Raw genomic sequence first — 11813 nt, forward strand, 5'->3', positions numbered from 1 at the left:
TGAGCTTCAGTTTTGCCATCGCTCTGCTGGGGATGAGACATCCTTCTCTGCAGTGTTTAGGGGACATTAAAGGAGACAATGACTATAACATGCCCGAAACCCAATGGGTCACTGTGGATACTCCTAGCTCAGCAGAAGAAAGGAGACCTCAAGTTACTGCTTCTGAATGGGCCCTGCCTCACAGTGCCAGGTGCTCACCAGTGGCTTCCGCCTGGCTGCCTGGGACCTCCTTGGAACCAGCTCATGTGTCCCCCTCCCTGAACTGTCCCCACCATGCTAAGATCAGTGCCCACCCCCCTGGTTCCCTAGTGGTTTGTGGAGGTGGCAGCTGCTTCACCTTTTCTGTGGCCTGCTTTACACTTGGAAGGATCACTTGGGTCCCCTCCAGGGTTAAGGTACAGACGCTTGGGACGCTTTTCTACATACCCACATCTGCCGATGTCCAGGCAGGTGTGGGGCAGAGTGCGAGAGGCAGAAGATGCAGCACCCCTGTCGAGACCCGAAACAGAGTGGGGTCCAAAGCCTGAGCCCACTTATCTCAAAAATTCCCCATCTTTCTGTTGCCTGCCTCTACTCAGTTCTGTCTGGGAAATTGCTTTCAGAGAATCCCTAATTACTAGATCCAATAAGAATCAGAAAGATCTATGTTCTTGTCGTCCTACGAATCTCAGCTGTATGACTTCCCATAGGACACTTGACTTTTCTGAGCCTGTTTGATGACATGTGAATGGAGAGTACAACGTGACCCTGGTTGGGCTATGATAGCAATGACACAAAATAATCCAGACAACAACCTTTCCCAACATTCATTAGAGCCAACAAATATGGTCAAAATGATTCTTGATGTACAGAGATCACTGTTATATCTCCAGTGTGGTCCTGCCTTAGAAATGCCACCTTGTGAGGAGAAATAGTTCCTCCTCTGGCATCTGTGACTGACACAGGTATGACTGGAACACTCTGTTCCTGCTGAGGTTCACGCCCACCATAGGTCACATGTAACTGTCCAGTGAAACTGTAAAAGTTTTCATGTTCCCATTTCAGTTTGGCAGATGGGCATATGGTAAAATTTTAAAAAATTTTTTCATTTGTTCTAATGAGTCGTACATGACAGTAGAATGCATTTGTACATTTTGATAGATCTTACATAAATGGAGTGTAATCTCTCATTTTTCTGATTGTACATATTGCAGAATCACATTGGTCATGCAGTCATACATGCACATGAGGTAGTGATGTCTGTTTCACTCTACTATCCTTCCTTCCCCCACACCCCTTCTCCTCCCTTCACTCCCTCTACCTTATATAAAGTAACTCTATTCTTCCATTCCCGCACCCATTGTGAATTAGCATCCACATACCAGAGAAAATAGTTGGCCTTTGGTTTTTTGGGGAGTTGGCTTATTTCACTTACCATGATATTCTCTAACTCCATCATCCATTTACCAGCAAATGCCAGAATTTCATTCTTCTTTCAAGCTGAGTAATATTCCATCCTATAGATATATATCACATTTTCTCAATTCACAATAACTAAACTATGGAACCAACCTAGATGCCCTTCAACAGATGAATGGTAAAATTTTTTAAAAGTTCAAAGAGCATAACCCTGGCTCTGGCAATTGGTCCACTTGATCACATCTCATTGTGGTGGATGACACCACACTGCAGGAGCATGTCTGAGAGGGAGAGATCACAGGGCAAGTCAGGAAACCAAGCGAGGTGGAGGGGACAGTCATGTGACCTTCCCCAAGATCCCTCCTCTTAAAAGTGCCACCACCTTTCCCACTGCCACCTTGGGAATCAAATTCCCAACAAATGGACCTTGGAGGGCACACTCAAACCGTATTCAAAGGACAGCAGTGGCCATGTGAGAGAAATTGCCCAGGGCACAACACAGACCCACCAAAAGGTGATATAAAGTAAGGGAAAACCAACATACAGCATCCAAAATGCCCCCAAACCAGTTTGGCATTACCAAATCTGAGAAAATTTATTTTAGAAAGCACAAAGAGGTGGAGGAGAAACGTTTCCTTTTACAAAAGGCACAATTAACCTAGTAAGTGTGACTCATGCACATTTAAACATCCAATAAACTTAATTAGGGATATGACTTACAAGTTGATCAAACAGGAAGGAAGGGAGCAGAGTCTGGAAGGTTCCTCCCTGTGAACGCCAATCCTTCCATAAAGACCTAAACTCACAGATGCTGATTTGAATGAAAAGTTTGTGGAAACCAGGTGAGGAACAGGGTTCCATGTTGAGGCTGGCTTGGTGCGGCGTAGACAGGCTGAAGGTGTGAGAAGCAGGAGCCTGAAGGTCCCCAGAATCAAAATCCTTCTGCCACCATCTTCCCCTCCTGCTAGTGACTGATGCTGCAGGTAAGTAGGAAAGGCTTGGGGACACCTGGGCAACTGGGGTCAGTGCATGTTTGAGAAGAGGAAAGGTCAAACTTGTGGACTTGGACCTCAGAACTTCCAGCTTCCAGCTGTCAGTTTCTTCATCACCTAATGTGGAATCCATGGGGCAAAACGAAAACATGGGGACATCACCACCATGTCACTGTTTGTGTTCTGAGGTTCCAGACCGTCTGCCCTTTCTCTCCACCTTCTCAGAGTCTTCTGTCTGTTGTTGGTATAATGACCAAGGTTTTCAGCTGTCTATAGTTGGAAGAATAGTAAAAAGTTTGTCTGCTCCATCTTTCAGGAAGGAAAAGACCCCCCTATGTTTTCTTGGTACTTCCCATTACCAACCAAATTTTAGAAATGTTTCAGCCTTTGAAACACTACTAGGTATTAATCTTAATGTCTAACAAGGGCAGTAGATGTTAAAAAAGATGAGCCCTCCAGATTTTGCATAAATATCACCTGAAAATATTTAACCAAAACATCCAGCTATAGGATATTTTAGCAAATTGCAATTTGCAAATGCCCAGCAGGAGGTTTTCATGAATACAGCTGAATATCGAATGCACAAGACCATCAAAAAATATGCTTGACACTATCTACTTAGAAGGATAATGTAGTGTAAAATCTTGAAACAGTAGTGATCTCAGTGGCAACTAAAGAGAGATGGTGAACATGGCAAATATACTTAGGTTTCAATACTCTTTGTAGGGGGAAAAACCAACAGACTGGTCAGAAACTTAATCGAGGAATCAGGAAAATAAGGCAGCCAATGTGGACCTTGATGAGATCTCAGTTTTCCCTGGTGGACTGTAAGGCTGTGCGCAGGCACAAGTCTGCATCCACACTCAGGAAAAGTTGGAGTGATTCTAGTGAATCACTCACTCCCAGTTTAACAGGATGGTCCTGTGCAAGAATAAAAGTAAGGCCAGGCAGACTTGCACAAATGCCTTGACAGTGACAGTGTTCCTCAAGTTTCATTTGGGCTTTGCCCTGAGCCTTTGTTGTCCAATGCAATGTCAATACATGTAGCACCAGGAGGGATTTGAAATTTAGCCTGAGAGTTGACCTTGACCATCTGTGCTTCTGCCTTTCATCATAAGAAGAATATGTGCTGGTCACATGGACAGACATGCAGAGCAAACCTGACCCCAGCTTTAAACCATAGCTAATTGACCTGACATTAATCAACCAAATTCTAACCAACCTCTAAACATGTGGGTAACAAGAAAATGCCTCTGACTATATGCCACTGAGGTATTTCTCATCGTTCATTATGCAGGGATAATTTACAAATGCGGTGGTTCACACATATTGAGCTACTGTCAAAATAAAAATTTGAAAAGGACCATAGTGACATTGGGACTAGTTTATAGATAGCAAATAAACGATTATAGAAAACCAGCAAGATGGACTGCAGTGGCAAGACATTTGGTAAAACTGTCCCCTGTGATCATCTGGAAAACAGAACTGGTACTTGAAACTTTCAAGTGGAATACTTATGTTTGTTATGTGGATGATGTGTGACAAAGGATGGGCTACAGCAAGGTAGCTTCATCTTTAGTACATATTCACTCCCTCTCTCTGACTCCATGGCAAAGTGTCCTGCCTCGTTTTTGTAGGGTTCAACCATGAGACTAGCTGTGGTCAAAGGAAGGCTAATGGATGTGCCTAAGCAGATCCTGGGGAATATGACACAAAGGAATGGCCCTAAGGGACTCAGAGGCACACGAAATCAACCAGAACTCACCAGGAGCTTAGAGGCAAGCTCAACCAATCCTTGCCCCATTCAGTTGGATTCCGGCCAAGATGCAGATCCATGATGAGTCGTAAATGCTTATTGTTGCGTGTCGTTGGAATTTTGTGGTCATTTGTTACAATGCAACAACTAAATAACACACTATACTATTGATACTGAGGAAGGCTAGACTCAGACCTTCGTCTTCTGTCTGTAGGTCTTCACTTCCTTCATTAGCAATCACTGCTCACCAATGCCTCCCAGATTTACATCTCCAAGTCAAGGTTTCCCCCCCAACCTCCAGATGTATATCTCAGTTCCCACTCAATATCTCCACTCTGGGAGGTGTTGGAAAGTCACTTCAAACTTGACAGTTCTAAAACACAATCTCCTCCATCCAAAGGTGCTCCGGGTACAGCTTTTTCAAACTCACTTGATGGCAATTTATTATTCTGATCACTCAGGCTGGAAATCTTAGAGACATTCATGACTTCTCACTTGCTCTCTTTCACTCTACCCAACAACAGATCCTATGGAGTCTATTTTCAAAACATATCCCGGTAAATCTAGTTTCTGCTGAGAAGGAATGAAGCCTGACAGAATGTCGCTTCTGTACTTACAACAAAACCTTAAAGTTTTATAGTCTTCAAAGTGAAATCTTTTCCTGAATCCCTAAGGGAGCTGAAGTTACTGTCAGTCAATTTTTCTGAAATCAAAGGAAAAATAGATGCCATGAGCATGGACCCACTGGGACAGATGCCATAAACCATATAAGCTGGTGAGAATAGTTCAGCTGGGACTTTTACTAAATCCCTGAAGTGTAATGTGAGTTTACATGAGAATATAGAACCCCTGGGAGCCACAGACACAGAAGGAATTCACACTCACTTGCAGGTTCTTCTCCACAAACCTTGCTGGATGCTTGAGTTCAGAGAAAGTTTCCCTCTGGTGCAGGCCTAGGGAAGGGGAGTAACAGCCACTGTGGGAAAGGACAAAGCCACACCCTGATCCACCACACCGATCTCCCATATGGAACAAAACCTTAAGCAGCTGGGAAGGTGTTTTAGTCAGTTTTTTCACTGCTGTGACCAAATGATCTGACCAGCACGATTATAGAAGAGGAAAGGTTTATTTAAGGGTTCATGGTTTCAGATGTCTTAGTCCATAGAAGGCCAGCTCCATTCCTCAGGGCTCCAGGTAAGGCAGGATGTCCTGGTGGAAGAGCGTGGCAGAGGGAAGCAGCTCGTATCATCAGGAAGCAGAGAGAGACTCCACTCGCCAGATGCAAATATATGTACCCCAAAGCCATGCTCCAATTCCCACCTCCTCCAGCCACACCCGACCTGCCTCAAGTTATTGCCCAGTTAATCTCATCAGGGATTAATTCACTGATTGTGTTAAGACTCTCAAAACCCAATCATCTCTCCTCTGAACCTTCTTATCTTGTCTCACACGTGAACTTCTGGGGGACACCTCACATCCAAACCATAATACCAGAGGAGCAAATGTACTTGTCCGTTTGTAATGGACCAAAAAAGTTCTGTTCTATCACTGGGGAAAGGGTAAGAAAATGTCATGGCCTTAGATCATTAGAGATCCCCTACTGAGATAACGAGGGAGAGGTCAGTATCATAGAGAAGACTTCATCTCTGGGACCTAGGGTCGGAGTACCTGCCTAAGCCTAAGCCACAATGATAGGGTAGAACCCCTATCCCACATCACCAGGTGAACATCAGCTCACGATGGGGGAGCTGCAAGAGCACAGAGAGAGACCCACTCTTTGGCCCAGGTGCAAAGAAAACACCTGAAATACGGGGTAAAACAGACATTGAGCAGGATCCCCTACAAATAGCCTATTCAACATGCGATTAGAGGAATTAAAAGCCTGGGTGTCTTGAGGGTAAATATAGGATCAACAACACCAAAATTTATTTTATCTAGTGACTACATTACCTCAACCTCACACAAAAAACTCTGCCTACCAAAAGAAAAATACCTAACCATTTCCAGGTTTTATTATGATTTTTATCAGTCTCTACTCCACTACAAAGTTTTCTAGCTTTCTACCAAAAATTACAAGACAAAAATGCAAGTGTATTAGGGTAGGTAGAATAGACTTCACTAAAACAGTTGAGTTGGACAATAAATCTCTAAACAAGCAAAGGACACCCGTCCTCAGAGACCAGAGACAGCAGTACCAAGAGATTCTAAAACACATTGTCTAAAATGTCTAATTTCAAACAAACACAACAAAATCTAAGACAATGTGAAGTACTAGGAAAGTATGAACATTACATTAGAAAAAAACAAACAACTAATAGTCTGTGAGAGCAGTAAGATGGCATATTTAACAAAGGTTTCAAAACAGACTTTGTAAATATGTATTCAAAGAACCAAGGAAATCAAATGTCACATCAAATAGAGAATCATCTACAGAGCTGTAGAAAATACTGAAAAAGAATCAAATGGAAATTCCACACTCAAAAAGTATAATAACTTGAATTGAGAGAGGCTTAACAGATTTCAACTGTAAATCTGAAAGTTCTTAGAAAACTTGGACATAGATAAGTTGATAGATATTCTGCATATGAAAGAGAGAGAAAGAGTATGAAGAAAAATGAACATTATCTCAGAGACGTGGGGGCCATCATTAAGCACTCCAGTTTATGTATGAAGGGAGCGCCAGAAGGATGAGAGCAGAGAGAAAGGAGCAGAAAACAAGTTCCAGGAAATAATGGTGGGCAACTTTCAATTTTCTTGAAAAGTATGAACTACACATCTAGGAATGTCAACTAACTCAAGGTTAGATAACTACAAAGAGACCAACAAGCAGACACATCATTGTGTAAATTCTGAGAGTCAAAAATGGAGAAAATGGGGCTGGGGAGATAGCTCAGCTGGTAGAGTGCTTGCCTTGCAAGCACAAGGCCCTGAGTTCAATCTCCAGTACCGCAAAAACAAAACAAAACAAAACAAAACAAAAAAAAAACGGAGAAAATTTTGAAAGCCACAGGGGAAAAAATGACATGTATCTTACAAGGAAACCACAGAAGTATATATCTTACCACTCAATAATTAAAAAAAAAAACCTCAATTTTTAAAAAGGCAAAGTAGCTGAATAGATATTTCTCTAAAGATACACAGATGGGTAATAAGCACATAGAAAAATCTTCCACATAATTAATAATCAGGAAAATGCACATAAAACCTTGTGAGAAGCCCTTATATGCTAAGGGGAATGCACTGTTACCTTGGGAAACATTCTCCCTGTTCCTCAAGAGTTAAATGTAGAATTACCATATGCCCAGGAATTCCACTCCTAGTAATAAAAACATGTTCACACTAATACTGTACATGCCTGTTTACAGAAACACTATACACAATGACCTAAATGAGAAATGAATTTTCCTCTTGGAACTTCCTTCGTGGTGATTCAGATTTTGATATGTTGTATCGCTATTCTCTTTTATCTCTAAGTTTTTTACATTTCCATCCCTGATTTCTTCTGCTATCCATTGGTCATCCAATAGCTTATTATATTGTCTCCAGGTGTTAGAGTAGCTTTTATTTTTTATTTTATCACTGATTTCTAATTTCATTTCATTATGATCTGATAGAATGCAAGATATTATCTCCATTTTTTTAATTTGCTAAGAGTTACTTTGTGGCCTAAGATATGGTCTATTTTAGAGAAGGATCCATATTGCTGCTGAGAAGAAAGTATATTCAGTCATTGATGGATGAAATATTCTATATATGTCTGTTAAGTCTAAATTGTTCATTGTATATTTTAGTTACTTAGTTGCTCTTTGAAGGATCTATCTAGTGGTGAGAGAGGTTTATTAAAATCACTCAGTATTATTGTGTTGTGGCCTATTTGGTTCTTGAAATTGAGAAGGGTTTGTTTGATGTACATAGATGCTCCATTGTTCTGGGCATAAGTATTTAAAGTTGTTATGTCTTATTGATGTATAAGTCCTTTAAGCAGTATGAAATGTCCTTCTTTGTCCCTTCTGATTAACTTTGGCTTGAAGTATAATTTATCTGAAAGGATAGAAATCCCTGCTTATTTATGTGTTTATGAGATCCATGTGAATGATATGATTTTTCTTATCCTTTCACCTTCAGTCCATGAATGTTTTTGTCTATGAGGTCAGTCTCTTGGAGACAGCATATTGTTGGGTCTTGTTTTTTAATCCAATCTATCAGTTTCTGTCTTTTGATTATTGAGTTTAGGCCATTTACAGTCAATGTTATTACTGAGAAATGATTTTTATTCCCTGTCATTTTGATTTATTTCTGGTTTTGAATTTAAATTAATCTCTCCTTTGATTTACTATTCTTCTAGTTTATTTCCTCCCTTTGTAGGTTTTCACTTTTTTTTTTTTCCATTTCTTCTTCATTAAATGTTGTATGGAGTATGTTTTGTAGTGTGGGCTATCTAGTTGTGAATTCTTTTAGCTTTTGTTTATCAAGGAAGGCTTTTATTTCATCATCAATTTTGAAGTTTAATTTTGCTGGGTATAGTATTTTAGCTGGCATTTATTTTCTTTCAGAACTTTGTATATATTATTCCAAGACTACCTGGATTTGAAGGTGTGGGTTGAGAAATCAGCTGAGATTTGGGTTGGTTTCCTTCTAAATATGACCTGTCATTTTTCTCTGACAGCCTTTGAAAGTCTATCCTTATTCTGTATGTTAGGCATTTTCATAATAATATGCCTTGTTGTGGGTCTGTTGTATTTTTGTATCTTTGAGGTCATGTGAACCTCCTGTATTGATTTGTCATTTCTTTCTTTAGGATTGGGAAATTTTCTGATATTATTTCATTGAAAAGATTATGCATTCCTTTAATTTTTATTTCAGTGCCTTCATCTATCCCAGCAAATCTTAAATTTGGTTTTCATGTTATCCTATATTTCTTGGAAGTTCTTTTCATGGTTTCTCAACATCTTTCCTCCATGGTCAACTTTATTTTCAAGATTATGTATTTGTCTTCATTGCCTGAAACTGTCTTCCAAGTGGTCAGGTCTGTTGATGATGCTTTCTATTGAATTTTCAATTTGGCTTATTGAATCCTTCATGTTGAGGATTTCTGTTTAATTTTTTCAGAATCTCTCTCTCTTTATTGTAGTGATCTTTCACTTTCTCTTCTTTCTCTCTGATTTCACTCCTTACATTGAAGATTAGTTTAACCATGTACATTCTAAACTCCTTCTCTGACATTTCTTCCACTGTGTTGTCAATAGATTCTGCTACTGAGTTATCTTGTTTGTTTGGGGAGATTTGTTGTGTTGCTTTTTCTTCTTGTTTGTTTGTCTATCCATCTAACAGGGTATGGATTTCAGGCAGTAGAGTTTCTACCCTGTGGACTTATGGTGTCCCCAAAGTTTCCAGTATTCACTCTTTAGGGGAAAACAAGTAATAACAACTACCAGTGCAAAGAATATACATCATTAAGCCAAATAGTTCCTGCGATGACATCTACAATGTTGTCATAATAAGTAGAAATGATACAATCAGTTATTGCCTACAATAAATACAGTAAGTTTGTGAAGAGTTTTACAATTTTGATTGGTGGACAGGAGGAGAATAGAAGTGATGTAGGATGTGATGATTATGAAGGAGGAGGAGAGAAAATAGAGGTAAAAAATTAAAGGAAGCATGAAAGAGAAAAATAGAGATTGGTTGTTTGCAGAAGAAAAGAGAAAGAGTCAAGGGAAACAAAAAAGTGAGAGAAAAATATATAAAGTAAATATTTTTAAATTAAAAAAAATGACTTTTTAGAAAAAGATCTTTTCTCTCTCTCACCACTCTTATTCAGTATAGTACTGGAAGTCATTGCCAGAGCAATAAGATAAGAAAAGGAAATAAATGGCATAGGGTTCAGAAAGAAAGAACTCTATATGCAGATGACATAATAGTTTTTTTAGAAAATTCCAAGGAATACACATCAAAAGAATCTCTTAAAACTAATAAGTGAATTCAGAGTGGTTGCAGGACAGATGGTAAACATATAACAATCAATTGTGTTTCCTGTACTTGAAACAAACCTGTGAAAAGTTAAATTAAAAATACAATACCATTTGCATGGCTCAAAATATGAAATACTTGGGTATAAATCTAACAAGAAATGCATAGGACTGTGTGCTGTACTTGTATGCTGTATGGGAGGGTGCAGTAGTCAGAGTTCTCTTTAGAAACAGAACCAATAGGAATCCATCTGGATGGACAGATAGGTAGGTAGGAGAGGACAGGATTTATTATGGGCTGAGACATTAATGATGTGTCTCTGCAAGTTGGAGACCCAGGGAAGCTCATGCTGTAACTCTCAGTTAGAGACCAATGGTCTGAGAATCAGACAGGCAGCAGGGAGGAATTGGGGTCCCTGGTGCAAGCTGTAGAACCCAAAGGCAGGAGCACCTGAAGTTCTAATGGATGTCCATCTCCAGAAAAGAAAGCAAACCTACTGTTCCTTTGCCTTTGTGTTCTCTCCAACTCTCAGCTGATAAAATGTTGCCTGCCCATGTAGGGTGAGGGCAGATCTTCCTTATTTAGTCCACTGAGTCCAATGCCAATCTCTTCTGGAAACACACTCACAAACAGATCCACAAGTAATGCTTTACCAGCTCTCTTGACCCTTAACTGGGTCAAGTTGACACCTAAATTAACCATCACAGGGATGCATACTGTGTTCAGGTACTGGAAGACTCAACATAATAAAAATGTCAATTCTGCCAAATCTAACATGTAAGTTTAACAGACTTCTTATCAAAACTTCTAGATAAATTGAATTAAATATTAAATATATTAAGTTAATAATTAAGAAATATTAAATATTTAAAGTTATAGTAATATACATATATTAACTACAAAATATTTTGGACACATATAAGACTATTCTAAAATTTATGTACACAAAAGAGAGGGAACCAGAGGAGTCAAAAACATTTTTTGAAAAAAGAAAAAAGTGGGAGGATATTCATTTTTAAGACTTCTCACATATATGCGGTAATCAAAACTTTGTGAAATTGTCAGAGGGATAAACACATAGATTGGTGGAACAGAAGAGGTAACCCAGAAACAGCCCCACACAAGTACAGACAACTTAGTTTTTCAAGAACAAAATCAATTCAATGGCAGAAGGATTCATTTCTCAAAGGAGGACATCTTTTAAACCAGAGGTGCTGGATATTCATAAACAATAAAATGAACCTCACCAAGCACAGTGGCACATGCCTGTAACCCCAACAACTTGGGAGACTGAGGCAGGAGGATCATGAACTCAAAGCCAGCCTCAGCAACTTAGTGAGGCCCTAAGCAACTTAGTGAGATTCTGTCTCTAAATAAAACATAAAAAGGGCTGGATGGGACTGGGGCTGTAGCTCATTTGGCAGAGTGCTTGCCTTACATGCACAAGACCCTGGATTCAATCCCCAGTACCACAAAAAAAAAGGGGGGCTGGGGATTTGACTCAGTGGTTAAGTGCCCCTGGGTTCAATCCCTGGTACCAAAATAAATAAATAAATAAAACCCAAAAAAACAAAAATGAAAACCTCTATCTAAACCTCACACCTTGTACAAGAATTTTCTCAAACTGAATCATTGGTTCAAATGTAAAAGTGTCTAACTATAAGATGTTTAGCAGAAAATACATGAAAAGTTTCAGA

The sequence above is a fragment of the Sciurus carolinensis genome, chromosome 2 (genome assembly GCF_902686445.1).
Source record: "Sciurus carolinensis chromosome 2, mSciCar1.2, whole genome shotgun sequence".
NCBI classification, from domain to species: domain Eukaryota; kingdom Metazoa; phylum Chordata; class Mammalia; order Rodentia; family Sciuridae; genus Sciurus; species Sciurus carolinensis.